Source organism: Miniopterus schreibersii, assembly GCF_964146895.1.
Source record: "Miniopterus schreibersii genome assembly, chromosome: 1".
NCBI classification, from domain to species: Eukaryota; Metazoa; Chordata; class Mammalia; order Chiroptera; family Miniopteridae; genus Miniopterus; species Miniopterus schreibersii.
Window position 1 is genome coordinate 111281271 of NC_138101.1, and position 15032 is coordinate 111296302.

Here is a 15032-nt window from a genome sequence, read left to right on the forward strand (position 1 = left end):
GATATATCCATTGTTGTGGCAACCCAACAGATTCTAAATTTGCATCTCCTTCTTTCCACATTGGGAGTAGACAGAGTTGAGGGGCAACAGGAAGAAGAGATGGCGAGGGGGAGGGAGGCTGATGGAAGAAGTCAGGAGAAAGGAACAGAATCCAGGGGGGGCTCTCCAGCAGGGGATGCCTAGAAGTCCAGGGTCAGGTGCAAGTGCATCTCTAGAGAGGTGTTGTAGTTACATGGCTTCCTTCTCTCTCTGAGAGCATTGGCTGAGCTTCATCTCCATCATCTGGATATACCAAATCATGTTGATGTCTGTTAGCTGTCAGGTCCTTGTTTCTTTCAGGTAGTAGAGTGCTTTGTCACAGTCCCCAAGGTGGTAGAAGGCCACATAAGGCCAATAAAGAGCCTTGAAGTTCTCCCCTTCCTTCCTCAGGACGTTGAGGTAATACTCCTTAACTCGTTCATAGTCTACCAGCTCAGCCTGGAGCAGGAAGGCTGCCAGGCTATTGTAGCAGTCAATCTCAATGGCTTCCAGAGTCTTGCAGTCAATCTCAATGGCTCCCATGGTCTTGCTGTGCTCCTCCAAGAGGCAGCCAGGGTTGGGGGTCCTGGCTGGAGAGGTCATACAGGAATTCAACTCCCTTTCCCAGGGGCCAGCAGCAGCCACTTCAGCTCCAGCAATGCCTGGTGATATTTGCCGATGGCTTCATGGAATTTCTTGTCCTCGTAGCACTGCAAGCCTTAGCTCTTGAACTCTGTACACCCTAGATGAACAGGGCAGGCAGACTGGGCTACCACCCCAGCCGGCCACATGCTGGAGCCCCTGTGCTGCCTCCAGGGATGCATAACTGTGGCAGAGGCCGTTGCACCTCGCCAGCAACTGATAGGCTTGGGTTCCCATTGGTCACAGCTGCCAAGCCCTTCCTCTCCATTCAGCCACTGCCCAGTGCCCTATGCATACTGCCATCAGCACATCACCACTATGCCATTGTGGATTTAAAAGCCGTGGGCACCTGACATGCGTCTGGCAAGTTTGGCCACAGCCATGACACCTCATGGCAGTCTGTTGCCCCACACTTCCATTCTCCTCACCAGTTGAAGGAGGCTGCTCTCTCTTCCTCCTCCTCACATTATTTTTTATTCCTTTTTTTCTTCTTGTATTCTTTTTCCTTTCTTCCTTTTATTATTCTCATTCTCTTTCCAAATTCTCATTTCTTTTATAGTTGTTTTCTTGTTGTCGGGATTTTTTACATGTTTTTGTTTTGTTTCTTTCTTTGATCTGTCAGCACCTGTACATCAGCTCGCATGACATGTTTGGGGTTGAGCCTCCTGGTCAGTGAGCTTGAGATGAGATACCACCCATGAATGGGACAACAACAATCAAGACCCAGTTACACCAGGAGAGCCCAAATAACCCACACAAGGGACATTCCTAGAGCATCCAGCTTAGGAGATCAAGGAGACGGTAAAATTGGATCCCACAAGACACTTATTATACAAAGTCAGCCCACAAAGACTGGGAGTCATAGCAGTTCTATCTAACACATAGAAACACAAAAATACAGCTAAAACGGGGAGCTAAAGAAACAACCCCCAAATGAAAGAAAAGGAGAAATCTCCAGAAAAAGAGCTAAATGAAATAGAGGCAAACAATTTGTCAGAAATGGAATTAAGAGTAATAGTTATAATGAGGCTAAAGAAACTTAGAACTACAAGGAACTTACTAAGAACTACAAGAAACAATGGGAACTACACCAACATGAACTTGAAGGCTCGATCCCCAGCTCTGGTCAGGGCACGTGTGGGAGGCAACCAATTGATTTGGTTGCCTTCTCCAAATAGACACTTCTCAAAGCAATGTTTCTCTCTCTCTTTCTCTCTCCCTTTCACTCTCTCAATGGAAAAAAATATCCTCAGGTGAAGATTTAAAAAAAAAAAAAAAAGGATAAGCTCAAAATGGATAAAAGACTTAAACATAAGTCATGAAATCATAAACATCCTAGATGAAAATGTAGACAGCAAAATATCAGACATCACACGTAGTAGAATTTTCACTGATACATCTCCTAGAACAAGAGAAACAAAAGGAAAAAAATAAACAAATGGGACTACATCAAAATAAAAAGCTTCTGCACAGCAAATGAAAAGAGAACCCATTGTATGGGAGAACATATTTGCCAAGGACCCATCTGATAAGGGGTTAATTTTCAAAATATATAAAGTACTCAACAATTCAACAAAAGAAAGACAATTTAAAAATGGGCAGACCTAAATAGACACTTCTCCAAATAGGACATACAAATGGCCAAGAGACATATGAAAAAAATGCTTAATGCCACTGTTCATCAGAGAGATGCAAATTAAAACTACAATGAGGTATTACCTCATACCTGCCAGAACGGCTACCATCAATAAATCAACAAACAACAAGCACTGGCAAGCATGTGGAGAAAAAGGAACCCTAGCACACTGCTGGTGGGAATGCAGACTGATAGTACCACTGTGGAAAACAGTGTGGTTTCCTCAAAAAATTAAAAATGGAACAGCCATTTGACCCAGTGATCCCACTTCTAGGAATATATCCTAAGAAGCCTGAAACACCAATCAGAAAGAATGTATGCAGCCCTATGTTCAAAACAGCATTATTTACAATAGTGAAGATCTGGACACAGACCAAGTGCCCATCAGTTGATGCGTGAATAAAAAAGCTGTGGTACATTTATACCACGGAATACTATGCAGCTATAGAAAAGAATCTCCTACCCTTTGAGGCAACATGGAGGTACCTGGAGATTATTATGCTAAGTAAAATAAGCCAGTCAGAGAAAGATAAATATCACAGGATCTCACTTATATATGGAATCTAATGAACAAAATAAACTGACAAACAAAATAGATCCAGAGACATGGAAGCATGCAATAGACTGACAATTCTCAGAGGGAAGGGAGGGGAGGGGGGCAGGAAGAAATTAATCAAAGAGCTTATATGCATGTATGCATAACATATAGACACAGTCAATAGTGTGGTGAAGGCTTGGGGAGGACAGGGGTGGAGAGAAGGGAGTCAATGAGGGGGGCATCTATAATACTTTCAACAATAATGATTTTTTTAAAAACTAGGATAGCAAGGATGCAGAGAATTCGGAAACTTTGTGCACCATTGGTAGGAATGTAAAATGGTACAGTCACTGAGCAACAGTATGGAGGTTCCTCAAAACATTAAAAAAAGAACTACCATAGGATCCAGCAATTCTTCTGGTATATAACCAAAAGAATTGAAAGTTGGGTCTCAAAGAGTTACCTGTACACCCATATTCACAGGTACATTATTTGCAATAATTAAAACATGGTAGAAACTCAAGTGTCCATCAACATATGAATCAACAGCAAATGTGGTCTATACATACAATGGAATATTATTCAGCCCTAAAAACAAAACAAAAAAAAAAAAACATTGCCCAGCCAGTGTTGCTCAGTGGTTGAGCATTGACCCATGCACCAAGAAGTTGCCAGTTCAATTCCCAGTCAGGGCACATGCCCAGGTTGCAGGCTCAATCCCCAGTAGGAGGCTGCATGAGGCAGCCAATCACTGTTTTTCTCTCTCATTGATGTTTCTATCTCTCTCTCCCTTCCTCTCTCTCTTTAAAATCTGTAATATATTGTTTTTTTAAAAAGAAAATTCTGCAGTATGCTACACCATAGATGAGCCTTAAGAACATTAAGTAAAATAAGCCACTCACAAAATGATATATAATGTATGATTCCACTTATATGGTGTGCTTAGACTAGTCAAAGTCATAAAGATAGAAAGTATAATGGTGGTTGCAGGGGCTAGGGGAAAGGGAGAACGGGAAGTTATTGTTTACTGTGTACAGAGTTTAAGTTTTACAAGACAAAAAAAGTTATGGGGACGTGAAACTACTGAGGGTCCTTAGGATTTTGATGTGATTTGTGACTATAGCTTTAGAAATCTTTTTTTTACCTCTCTCTACACCCCTCAAGACCTAGCTTTTCCCCTGGATAGCCAGGGACCTCTGAAGAAGCAGAAGACAATAGCCCAGACCTAATTCATGGTCACAAGATTTAGACTTCTGGCAGGCAAAAAATAACATCATCTTGACCTAAGTTATGTTTCAGCTCCTGAGCTCTAAAATGGAATGACCCTGGGCTACTTTACCATGGGCCCTGACAAGAGGAATGCGAGAGCAGAGCTATCCTCAAGACCTGAAAAAATGATTTAATACCATTACCTCACACCTCTGACGAATCAGCTTCCCAGACGACCCCAAAACCCCTAACCCACAATGTCCTGTGATTTTGCCTTTTATAATCTATAACCTACACACCATTTGGAACTCGGGTCTTTCAACCCATGAGCTCCCAGCACTTGTGACTGAGCAATTCCATAATAAACTACTTCCTTTCTACACTGCAAACACCTGTGTGGGGAGCCGTTGTGGCCCCAGGCACGGAGGAGCTGCCTGGGTGAGCTGCAGATGTGCTCCCCTGCTCCCAGGGAGATGTGGGTAAGGTGCTGTGGCCCTAGGCACAGTGCCTGGGTGAGCTGTAGACGTGCTCCCCTGCTCCCCGGGAGATGTGGGTGAGCTGCTGTGGCCCCAGGCACAGAGGAGCTGCCTGGGTGAGCTGCAGATATGCTCTCCTGCTCCCTGACCCAGACCTTGAGGCACCAAGGCAATACTAATTTAGTTTGTGGCCTTAAATTCTAGAAAGGCTTTTTAGGAAGCTGGCCCTGGCCTGAAGGGTTAAGGGATAGTCAAGCCACATACCAAGCCAAGGACTCAATCCTTCCCAAAAAGTTCCCATTAGAAGCGGAGACAAAGATAGTTACCAAGGTCTGAGCTCCTGCAGGAGGCAGGATGTTTACGCTGAAAGTGTGTTTGTGCAGACTGGAAAGAACTACTTTGTATCGGGCAAGGGGAAGAAACGCGGGGCAGGGTGCTATTCAGCAAAAACAACAGCGCCGGTATAAATTGAGCTTGGAAAATAAACTCGGGGCTGCAGCCCTCACGAGCTGCAGTCCTCCCGATCCCATCTTTTTTGTGTCTGTCTTTTCTCCATCCTCACCCCTACTCTCGGGACCATTCAACTGTGCCGGCGGGCTCCAGCACACCTGCTCATGCATTTCTTTTGGCCAGTACATGAAAGCAGAAGGATCAAATACTGGGGTTTGGTAACAGATATATGGTGATGATGGTTTGCACAACAATGTGAATGTATTTCATACCACTGAACTGTACACTTTAAAAATGGTTAAGATGGTAAATGTTATGTGTATTTTACCACAGGTGTATACGGAAGGCAACCGATCAATATTTCTCTCTCACACATTGATGTTTCTCTCTCTCTCATCCTCTCCCTTCCTTTCTCTCTAAAATCAGTTTTAAAAAAAGAAAGAGGAGGCCTCAGAGTGAGTTTATGGTATAACGTTTCATTTTCTAAGGCACAGAATCAGTGTTTAATCAACAGTCCTGTGACAGAATGTATTCTGGCTCTGTGATTTTATAGAGAGCACTGTGATCAGGAGGCCTCTCAAAACTGAGGTTAAGTTAGAAATGAGAACCCTGGCTTAAAGTCAAAACAGACAAAAATCCTTGACTAAAAGACACAAGAGGTCATGGATATTTCAAATATTAACAAGGGTCTGTGTGAGATCACACCAAAAGGATCAATCCCACTGAGAACCAACTGCAGTGACTGGAATGTGGCAAAGTGATTGGGTGTATTTCAATTTAAGATCTGATTCTTGCCCTGGCTAGTGTGGCTCAGTTGATTGGAGTATCATCCCATATACAGAGAGGTCACAGATTCGATTCCTGGTGGGGGATCATACTAGGTTTCAGGTTTGATCCCCCGTCACGGAACGTACAGGAAGGCAACCAATCGATGTTTCACTCTCACACCAATGTTCCTCTCTTTCTTTCTCCCCCCACCTTCCTCTCTCCCTCTCCCTTCTTCTCTCTCTAAAATCAATAAAAGCATGTCCTCAGGTGAGGATTTAAAAGTAAGATTTGATTATTAAACCAATCAAACACAGAGGCCACCCCAAAATAATTTTTGTTTTTAGCAAATGTGAACTATTCAAATCTGCAATAAAATCAACGCTTCTGTCAAATAATTTAAATCACAAATATTAGGGTTTTCACAGTGTGCAATTTTTTTACAGGCACAAAAATGCAAATGTTATTTTAATCATAGGAGTTTGGATAATTCCTTGTATTTCAGCATTCTCACCTTTATAAATTACTCCTCTCAGGCTTCTCAAAGTGAAGGAAATTAACAAACTAAAACTTTAAATTAGTAGCAAAAAAACATAAAAGGTATCCAAATTGGAAAGAAGGAAGTAAAACTGTCATTATTTGCAGATGACATGATATTGTACATAGAACACCCTAAAGACTCCATTAAAGTACTACTAGATTTGATAAACAAATTTGGCAAGGAAGCTGGATACAAAATCAACATCTGGAAATCAATAGCATTCTTATACACCAACAATGAACTTTCAGAGAGAGAAACCAAAAAAGCAATACCATTTACCACTGCAACTAAAAAAATAAGATACCTAGGGATAAACTTAACCAAGGATGTAAAAGACCTGTACTCAGAAAACTACGTGACACTGAAAAAAGAAACAGAGGAAGATTTAAACAAGTGGAAGAAGATACCATGCTCATGGATTAGAAGAATTAGTATCATTAAAATGTCTATACTACCCAAAGCAATTTATAAATTTAATGCAATTCCTATGAAAATACCAACAGCATATTTCACAGACCTAGAACAAACATTTCGAAAATTTATATGGAACCAAAAAAGACCCCGAATAGCTGCAGACATCTTGAGAAAAAAGAACAGAGTGGGAGGGATCACATTACCAGACTGCAAACTGTATCACAAAGCCACTGTAATCAAAACGGCCTGGTATTGGTACAACAACAGGCATATAGATCAATGGAACAGAACAGAGACCCCAGAAATAGACCCACGCCACTATGGTCAGTTAATATTTGACAAAGGAGGCAAGAGTATCCAATGGAGTAAAGACAGTCTCTTCAATAAGTGGTGCTGGGAAAATTGGACAGATACATGGAAAAGAATGAAACTAGACCACCAACTTTCACCATACACAAAAATAAACTCAAAATGGATAAAAGACTTAAATGTAAGTCACGAAACCATAAAAATCCTGGAAGAAAACATAGGCAGTAAAGTCACAGACATCCCACGTAGTGGAATTTTCACTGATACAACACCTAGGGCAAGAGAAACAAAGGAAAAAATAAACATATGGGACAACATCAAACTAAAAAGCTTCTGCACAGCAAAAGAAAACAGCCTCAGAATACAAAGGAACCCCACAGTCTGGGAAAACATATTTGCCAAGGATGAATCTGATAAGGGGCTAATTTCCAAAGTGTACAAAGAACTCATAGCACTCAGCAAAAGGAAGACAAACAACCCAATTAAGAAATGGGCAAAGGACTTAAATAGACACTTCTCCAAAGAGGACATACGGATGGCCAAGAGACACATGAGAAAATGCTCAACGTCGATAATCATCAGAGAGATGCAAATTAAAACCACAATGAGGTATCACTTCACACCTGTCAGAATGGCTGCCATCAACAAATCAACAAAGGACATGTGCTGGCGAGGATGTGGAGAAAGGGGAACCCTAGTACACTGCTGGTGGGAATGCAGACTGGTGCAGCCACTATGGAAAACAGTATGGAGGTTCCTCAAAAAATTAAAAATGGAGCTGCCGTTTGACCCAGTGATTCCACTCCTAGGAATGTATCCTAAGAATCCTGAAACATTCATCAGAAAGGATCTATGTACCCCGATGTTCATAGCAGCACAGTTTACAATAGCTAAGATCTGGAAACAGCCCAAGTGCCCATCAGTAGATGAGTGGATAAAAAAGCTGTGGGGCATTTACACCTTGGAATATTATACAGCTGTAAAGAAGAAGAATCTCGTACCCTTTGGGACAGTATGGATGGACCTGGAGAATATTATGCTAAGTGAAATAAGCCAGGCAGCGAAAGACAAATATCACATGATCTCGCTTATACGTGGAATCTAAAGAACTTAATAAACTGATGAACGGAATAGATTCAATGACATGGAAGCATAGATGAGACTGATGAATGTCAGAGGGATGGAGGAGGGCGGGTGGGTGGAGGGGGAGAGAGTAACCAAAGAATTTATGTGCATATATACACAACCCAAGGACATGGACAATGGTGGGGAGAGGGACTGGGGAGGGGGAAGGAACGGGGTGGAACGGGTCATTGGGGAGAAAAAGGGACATCTGTAATATTTTAAACAATAATAAAATTAAAAAAAAAAAAATTAGTAGCAGAGAAATCTGAAAGCAAGCAGATGGATCTTTAGGGACTACCACAGTCCTGAAGATCATTTCTAGACAAAGCTTCACACCTCTTGGGGAAGGTAGGAGATGCACCTACTACCATAAGTCATCTATGTCCCAGCATTGATTAAAGAAGATAATATGCAAGTCATACTGAGCACTGGAAAGTGAAGTAGCAAGTTCACTGAACCAAAGTTTTGCCAAAAAAAAAATTCAACTCACTCATTCTACCCATAACCCTGCCTCAGTACAAACTGTTTTTTTAATGTCAACATGCACATCAGTCACCACTTTCCCTTCTGACTTTCCTCACCAAATGAAGCCTTTACAACACACTCAGAAGCTGGAGAAATAATCTGGAAGTTTAATAGCCACAAATAATCTCTAAAGCCTGAGCTTACCTGGTCAGCTGTTTCTTCATAGAGAACAGCTTGAAAACCAGAGGAGAAAAGATACAAGAAAAATATCAGGGAGGCATAAACTAGCTGTATGAGGCCTTCAGGTCAATACTACTCACTACAAAAACTCTACCCAAACAACCTGTAAGCAAGGGAGGTGTCCCTATGCCACAAGCCACAAGTGCAGAGAAAGTAGAAAATAAATGGAAAGGAAAAATGCAAGGTAGGAAGCAGAAGTTCTAAATAGAACCAATTCACACCAGCTTACAGACATGCTTCCACAAGGAGAAAGGCCATGATTTCTCTCTGAATCAATAAAGGCATAGGACACCACTCATGACAATGCCAGTAAAAAGCCCAAAACAGTAGGGAAGAAAATACTGCTATTTGATCATCATCTCTTCCTGCCACAAGCCAATTCAATTTGTAATGCATTTATTAGAACATGCCCCTGCTAGGCCCATGTTAAACAAAAAAAATTATTCTGTTAAGTGCTAAAACAGTAAGAAAGACTTTATTCAAGGACTATTGTGATAGGTGTCAAAACTACTGCAACAGGGGAGAGAAATGGAACTGAACTCCAAATACCTGGACTAGGTTTTGTGGTGGCCACTGTATCCCACATGCTTCCCCATCAGTCACATCACTGGTCATCTCACTTCTTCATTCACAACTCTGTAGAGACTCCACAGTGCTGCAGGATCAACTGGGATTTCAGGTCTTGCTCACCTCCTCTGCTCTTCTAAAAAGATCCACCTAAGTACATCTTGCACTTTTCTGTCCCCTCGCCTTTCCTCTGTCAGAATGTGTCCCTCTCCTTTGGCATCTATCAAAATCCTAACTCACTACAAGATCTGGTTTGTACCTTTTGAAGCCTTCCCAGACCTCAAACTGGACCTGATCTCCTCAACCTTGATAAACCCACAGAACATTCTAGCTGTAGCACTTTCTATATTATTTTTAAAGTGTTTAGCTCAATCTGAATTATAAGCTCCTTGAAGACAGGGATTCAGTCTTAGGCCGCTTTGTATCCTTCACAATACCCAGAACTGCACCTTCCCCTAGACTTTGTTCATAATTTCATGGGAGACACCTTTTCCTCCTTTACCACAAAAATCAAAATTTCTTTCAAGTTAGCAAATAAAACACCATAGACTTAAAATTAATAGGGTTAATCTATCAGAAAGTATGACTAAATATGCAGTGGGGTTTCCCACTATATTTACATATCAGGAAAAAAAAAGAGAAAGCTCCTTTCTTGAAAGATCTTATAGTTATATTTTCTTCTGGTCTTATACACCTTTTCTAAATTTTCTGCAATAAACAATTATTACTTTTATAAATACAAAACATGTCATTTTGAAAACATTTTAATGGTACATGTAATAAATGTTATAGAAATTTTAGAAAAGGCTGACATTCATGTGACTAGTAACAGGCAACGAGATGGTCATGGAGAAAGTTGGGCCATGAAGGACTGGCAAATAAAAACAGGACTAGAAAGGGAAGAGGAGGGGCTGGGAGAGGAGAAAGAGGACAATGAGGGGTGGGGCAGGGTGAGGAAGAAAGAAGAAAACAGCAACATGGAGGAGAATCTCCAAATCAACAACTGAAGCTAACAGTTATTGAAAACCTGCTAGATCACAGGCTCTTCACAAGCATAATCTCATCTAATCCTAAACCACCTAGTGAGGTAGGTATTACTATTCCCATTTTAAAGTTGACAACACTTAAAACTAGGGTGACATGCTTGAAGTCACACATCTACTAAGTGGTGGCGTCTGTGCTCTTTCCACTCTTGCTAACAATTTTTCAACTGGGTTCTGTATTCCAAAGAGGTATGTAGATACTTGGGCTGAGGCCCCACCCCTGAGCAGAGAAGGTTCTGGGTTCCCATTCAGAATCAACCTGAGCAGTTCTACTTTATTCCATTTTATGTACTAGATCTTGAGAATCTGTATAAGATGTCTTTTAAAAAAATGAAGGAGGAGTTCCAATACTTCAAAAAATTTAATAGTTTGAAAACACTGGCCTGTGACATATTACCACTATGAAGGCCCTGAGGGGCTGAGATGTATTTGGTAGGCATGCTGGGCTGGGGAACACAGAAGGAAGGACAGGCCTGCCTTGGGCATGTGTGGGGAAGCAGAGAGAAATGAGACTGAAACACAAGGGCCAAGAAAGTTACAACAGCTCTGAAGTAAGGCAGAAGGAAGGGAGCTCTTTCATTAGCTTACAGCTGTCTGCATTTAGCTCACACCAAAACCAATATGTGCGCACATCCTCAAAGCAACCAGCATTTAAATAAAAACGTAAGAAAGCCTGTTGCCCAGCCAGTATGGCTCAGTGATTGAGCACTGACCCAGGAACCAAGAGGTCATGGGTTGAATTCCCAGTCAGGACACATGACGGGGTTTTGGGCTCGATCCCCAGAATGGGACATGCAGGAGGCAGCCGATCGATGATGTTTCTCTCTCATCAATGTTTCTATCTCTCTATCCCTCTCCCTTCCTCTCTCTCTATAAATCAGTAAAAACGGAAGGGAGGGAGGGACGGAGGGAAGGACAGAAGGCTGTTGTTTTCATGAGGACTGGCTTTGATAAAAAATTAAAATTAAAAAAATTCAAATACCAAAACGCATGCAACAGATGGGCAATTCTATTTTAAAACCACCAGAATGTGTGCAAATCTTGCAATAAAGTGTGGGAGTTTTTAAGCATTCCTGCTCCTGGGGTGGGGATACTGTCTACTGGCTCACCAGGCATCCTGGACAAGTTTTTTTAGGTGTCTCTCCATTCTTGGTTTATCTCCTACTAATTAATCACTGAAAGGCATCACAAAGGGCATTTAAATAAAGTCAAAATTAACTGATAAGAGTTTATCTATATTCAAACATAAGATAAAGCAAGATCAAATTCTGCTACTGTGCTGATTTAATTTATACGCTATATTTTGTACAAACAGAATCTGATAATTCTCTACAATTTGAAAGTATAGTTAAAAGCAAGCCAATGAATGTTTGGTATGAGATTTCCCATTTTCTAAATGCTGAGCTGACTATCCAATGATGCCTTTATGAGAGATGGCAACAATAATGCATTCTTACTGCACACACTGAGCCTTGCTTTTAATGGCTTTATGGAAGTTAAATGATAAAAGGGTTTTTGAGTTCTCTGCTTTGCTATAAAAGTGACAATTCTCTAGCTCTTACTTTGTTCATAAATAAAATCAGAGCTCAGAAAACACTCATCAAGCACCCTATCTGTGCATCAGGTGCTGTAGTAATGCTGGGAATTCAAACATGAAACAGAGTACCTACCTTTGGGAAGTTTGTAAAATTTAGCAGGAGTGAAATATATATATAAATAGATGACTTCTATATAACTTGGTACAGATCAGGGTTCTAGGGAAACACAGAAAGAGCAGAATAATGGCCCCAAATATGTGAACGTCCTAATCCCTGTGAATATGTTACCTTACAAAGGGGAATTAAAGTTGCAGATAGAATTAAGGCTGCAATCCAATGACTTTAAAATAGGAAAATGATCCTAGATTATCAGGTGGGCCCAATATAATCCACTTAAAAGTGGAAAAGAAAGGCAGAAGAGAAAGGTAAGATGTCAAGCAGAGTCAAGAGATGCTAGGTTGCTGGCTTCACAGATTGAGGGGAGGGGGACCACAAGCCAAGGAATGTAGCTGAGAAAGGCAAAGGAACAGGATTCACCCCTAGCGTTTCCATAAAGTACTGATGACCCCTTGATATTAGTCTAGTGGTACACATGTCAGACTTCTGAACCAAAGAACTGAAAAATAATACATTTAAATTGTTTTAAGCCATTACATGTAGTGATGTGTTATGGCAGCAATAAAAAATTAATAAAGAGCCTTTCAGTTGGGAAATTATTTATATATGAAAAGAGAACAAACATTCCTCCCAATGCTTCATCAGCCATGATCACAAGGAGAGCAAGGTCATTAAACCTTAAAGCTCGATCCAGGAACACAAATGCCGAGTTGTACATACTCATGTTATAAGAAGTCTTCAATGCCTTCACCCAAAACATCCTTCATAAATTCACCAAGCAACACAGCTGAGTTTGGGAGGCAAACTACTTGTCAGTACAAGACCACAACTACTCTGCCAATACTACTGATACTCTTGTAATTAATCCAGTTATTATTAACAGGAAAGGAGTAAAGGAAGGCCAGATAATATAGGCATACCATTTGTACAGCTTTGCCAGAAAGCTGAACCCCCAGATGCACATATTCCAGGACTAGTTTAAGGGATATGGGACTTTGGAAACCAAGCGATGTAACTTCATGCAAATAAAAATCACTCATTCTCCGGTGCGAGCCTTAGAAAATTCTTTTTCTCAAGATCACAAGAGCTCAACCTCCAGCTCCCAGTGGGGAAAGGGAAACTCCACTCTCACTAGCATGAGAGTTCTGATACCATTATAATAATCTGGTTACTATTTAACAGGAAAGGAGTAAAGAGAAGGCTAGATAATGTAGGCACGCCATCTGTACAGCTTTTGCTAGAAAGCTGTAGTTTAGCACTCTCCAAGTATGTTCCCTGCTGATTGATGGAGGAAATAACTGGACAAAGGCAGTTTGGATGCATGCCCAGTAAGATCTGAGTGAGAAGGTAAGATGCCTACCTGTCAGTCACACCTGGGAGCGAGGGTCAGTAGCCAGAACAAGTGCAGCCACTTCAAGGGTGTGAAACCTGAATATTTAAACTTCTAAACAAAGGAGCCATTCACTTGGCCTTTGGCCCCCTGGCCCTCTTGTGACTTCTTTTGCAGGGGGTGCGCCCCACTGCGCCCATGTGGCCCACAGCCATGTGCGACCCACACAATAGATTAACGGACTAAATCTGGACTGACTGTACTGGATCCGGCTGCCACATGGAACAGAAGCTCTAGACACTAGCCTTGCTTTTGGCTCTGCTGAACCCACAGCTTCCCCTCTTTAGGGCTGGTCTAAGAGACTTGAGACTTTGGAAGCTTTGGAACCCAAGGAATATAACGCCACACAAAGTTTTTTACCATATCTCATTCTCCCACACAAATCTTAGAAAATTCCTTTTCTAAAGGTATCACAAGAACTCCACTCCCATGAGTGATGGGGAAGTTTGATTTTCCAACGACAGTTCTACTCGTGCAATTTTCCGATAACACTTTCACTCTGAACACTGAAGTGGCACAGAGACGGACGCTCATGTAAGCACTCCGAAATGTCTGCTTTCATATAGTCTATTTTACTATAGCCTCAGTCAACTGAGATTCTACAAATATAGCTTATTATGTAGCACAACATTTAAATGTGATACCAAGATACCATGAAAAGCTGCACTATCATCTTCCAAACACAAGCCTGGAGGCCAGAGAGGTTATAATAGCCCTGAGGTTACCTGCCAGACCACATTCTGTAACACTACAGGAACATGAAAAAGCACAGAGGGGCTGGGTACCAGTCTTATAGTTGTTGGCTTACTTGAGATGCCTCAGGGAACACAACCTCAGCAGGACTGAGGCCAGAGGGGAAGGGTTACACCTAATTGTTATTTTCAGAAAAGCCCAGTTTCAGCATGGAATTCTACAGCTGTGTTCAGAATCCATCAACCCATCAATCTGTGGCTTTATTTAAATATTATCTTGTGGATCCTGGCAGCAAGTTTACTCAGAAGGAAAATGCTTAATTCTTTTTTTTTTTATTGTTGAGAATATTACAGATGTCCCCCATTCCCCCCCCACTCCTCCCCAACCCAGCTCCTACCCCACCCTGGGCCTTCAATTCTACATGCTATACATTAACTACTAAATTTATTACACAAAACCCAATCTTTTGTCTTGTTTTTTGAACTTAGAAAACAACTATAGGGGTCAGGAATGAGTCCCTCAGAATGTGCCACCCTGGCATTCAGATTATTTCAAGCTGAAAACAATTAAAGTCCAACAAACTCAGGAAGAGGGTGTTTTTTTTTACTTTCCCCTTTCCTTCTTAAAGATATTCAGACAGAAATAACCTGCTTCATGAAGAGAATCTTAGCATCTTCACTTTAGTACATATGAATTACATGTGGTAGACACGAAGGCTCTGTTCACTAGACTCCCCTGTCCCATTATTTCTGAGTTTCCTAGAAAGAATTTGTTTGCCACTTAATCAGCTACGTATGAATTTCCCCTTTGAAATCCCAGAACTCTCCCCTACCTTTCTTTGCCCAAAATAACATAT

The 15032-nt window shown here is 41.3% G+C and overlaps 1 protein-coding gene and 1 pseudogene across 4 annotated transcripts in view; both read right to left on the reverse strand.

Moving 5' to 3' along the window:
* Window positions 1–15032, reverse strand: part of CCNY (cyclin Y) — a 196326-nt gene that overhangs the window by 102941 nt on the left and 78353 nt on the right. The gene's annotated exons all lie outside the window — the stretch shown is intronic.
* On the reverse strand, window positions 229–928 carry LOC308556021 (tetratricopeptide repeat protein 9A pseudogene; annotated as a pseudogene). The gene has a single exon. The product of its transcript is annotated as a tetratricopeptide repeat protein 9A pseudogene (transcript).